At 34.9% G+C, this 2,906-nt stretch overlaps 1 non-coding gene across 1 annotated transcript; it reads right to left on the reverse strand.

Moving 5' to 3' along the window:
* Nucleotides 1-1,225: 1,225 nt before the first annotated feature.
* LOC138382303 (small nucleolar RNA U13) lies at nt 1,226-1,329 on the reverse strand. Its single transcript, XR_011233390.1, has one exon. It is a non-coding gene; the product is annotated as a small nucleolar RNA U13 (small nucleolar RNA).
* Between the last annotated feature and the right edge of the window lie 1,577 nt (nt 1,330-2,906).

Consider the following 2,906-nt stretch of genomic DNA (forward strand, 5'->3'; position numbering starts at 1 on the left):
TTTATTTCTGAGTAGTATTTCATTGTATGAATATATCACAATAACATTTACCCATTTACCTGTGGGTAGACTCATGGTTGCTTTTAGTTTTTGGATGTTACAAATAAAGTATCTATAAACATTTATGTAGAAGTCTTTGTATGCACATATGTTTTAATTTTTCTTGGGTAAATATCTAGGAGAAGAAAGGCTGGATCATGGGGTAGGTATATATTAAAATTTAAAGAAACTGCCAAATTGTTTTCCAAAGGGTTTGTACCATTTTACATTCCCACCAGCAGTATATAAGAAGTCTAGTTGTTTTATATTTTTGCCAACATTTGATATGGTCCTACTTTTTAATTTTAGCTTTCCTAATACATATGTAGTGGTATCTCATTGTGGTTTTGATTTGCATTTTCTCATGATTAATGACGTTGAGCATATTTTCACGTGTTTAGGTGCCATCCGTATGTCTTCTTTGTTGAAGTATCTATTAAAATCTTTCACTTAGTTTTTTTAATTGAGTTTTAGTTTTCTTACCATTGAGTTTTGAGAGTTCTTCATCTATTCTAAATATAAGTCCTTTAGCAGATATGAGATTTGCAGATTCTCTTCCAGTCTGTACCTGTGTCTTTTGAAGAGCAGAAGTGTTCATTTTGATGCAGTCCCATTTATCATTCTTTTTTAAAAAATAAATTAGACTTTTGGGTCATATGTAAGAAATCTTTGCCAAACCCAAGGTCATGAAGATTTTCTCCTGTGTCTTCTTCTATAAGTTTTATAGTTTTAGGTTTATAATCTGTTTTAAGGTCACTTTTTGTGTATGATGTGAGGTATGGACCCATGTTCTTTTTTTCTTTTACATATTGAGATCCAGTTGTTCTAGCACCATTTGTTGAAAAAGCTATTCTTTTTCTCACTGCATCGCCTTTGCACCTTTGTCAAAATTAGTTGTCTATATATGTGTGAACTCTCTATCCTGTTCCATTGAACTATTTGTCCATTTTTACATAAATTCCATACTGTTTTGATTCTGTAGCATTAAAATAATTCTGTATCTCAGGTAGTATTAGCTCTCCAACTTTGTTCTGCTTTTAGAAAGTTGTTTTGGCTATCCTAGGTCATTTGCATTTTCATATGAATTTTGGATCAGTTTGTCAATTTATACAAAAATGCTTACTGGGATTTTAATTGGGGTTGCGTGGGAGAATTATTTTCTTAGCAATATTGAGTCTTTTTTTAATGTCAAAAAGGTAATGTGCTGGAGTTGTAACAAGGTGAGAGGGAGGCACATCTTACATATGAGCATGAGAACCTGATCATCATGCTTATGAACTATAAAGAGATCAACAATATTGAGTTTTCTGACCCATGAACATGGTATCTCTTTCCATTCATTTAGATCTTCTTTAATTTCTCCCAGCAGTGTTTTGTAGTTTTCAGTGTACAGATTTTGCACATCTGTTGTTTTATTTATCCCTGTGTATTTCCTACTTTTGGTGCTATTGTAAATGGGATTACTTTAAAAAAATTTCAATTTCTCTGAATATTTTAATATTTTCTCTTTATACCAGTTTTAAGCAATTTGATTAAACATACCTGGATATAGTTTTCTTCATGTTTCTTGGGCTTGGGCTTTGTTGACCTTCTTGGACCTGTGGGTTTGTAGTTTTTATCAACTTTGGGACACTTTCATTCATTAGTCCTTCAAACAATTTTTCTGTCCCCCTTTCTGTTTTCTTTGGGGATTCCAATTATATGTATATTTTACTAGACGAAGTCGTTCAACAACTCCTTGATATTGTGTTAATCTTTTTTTCTTGCTACATTTCATTTTGGATAGTTTCTGTTGCTGTGCCTTCAGGTTTGTTAACCTTTTCTTTAATAGCTCATTTGCTGTTAATCCTATCCACTGTATTTTTTTATCTCAGACATTATAATTTTTCTCTCCAGAAGTTTGATTGGGTCGTTTTCTTTTTTTTTCCTTTTTATTTATTTATTTATTTATTTATTTTTAAAGGCTGGTCAAGTGGAGCCGTGGGAGTGGAGAATGATTGGGTCATTTTCATCTTCCATGTCTGTACTTATTTTTTGGAACCTATGGGATACAGCTATTTTAATGTTCTCATCTGCTTATCCTAATACCTGTGCAAGTTCTGAATCTGCTTGAATTGATTATTTTTCATCCACAGTGGGGGGGCATATTTTCCTGCTTATTTGCATGACTGGTAATTTTTCATTCATATTTAATTGCATGTCATATATTATGACTCCTACCTTGTTGGATGCTGGATATTTTTGTATTATTACAAACGTTCTTGAGCTTGGTTATACGATCCAATTAAGTTACTTGGAAACAATTTGATTCTTCCACATCTTGGTTTTCAGATTTGTTAGGTGGGACTAGAGCTGTGGTTAGTGTAGGGTTTATTTTCCCTGCTGATGAGGCAATACCCTTCGGAGTGTTCTGTGCAACCTCCCATGCATTATGGAGCTTTCAAGTCTGGCTAGTGTGAACAGGTACTTTTTCTGGCTGGGTACTATTCCCTCTAATCTTTGCAGGCGGTTCTTTCCCTGGATTTGGGTAGCTTCCTTACACATGAGCTGAACCATTCTTTGCTGAATATTCAAAGGGAACCCTGTGCAGATCTTGGGACTTCTTTCTGTGTGCAGTTCTGTCCTCCTTGGGACTTTGTTCTGAAGAGTACGGGTACCCCTTCTCCTTGTTCGCTCAGTCTTTTGCCTCTACTCTGGAAGTCACCCTGGCTTCACGTGGCTTTCCTCTCTTTGTGTTCCAACCTGGAAACCCTCTCAGGGCAGCAAGCTGGAGCAATCATAGGTCTCACCTTTTCTGTTTCTCACCTTTCAGGGATCACGGTCCTTTATTGCCTAATGTTCAGTGTCTTGAAAACTGTTTTTTCATC

This window comes from Eulemur rufifrons, chromosome 3, assembly GCF_041146395.1.
Source record: "Eulemur rufifrons isolate Redbay chromosome 3, OSU_ERuf_1, whole genome shotgun sequence".
NCBI lineage: Eukaryota > Metazoa > Chordata > Mammalia > Primates > Lemuridae > Eulemur > Eulemur rufifrons.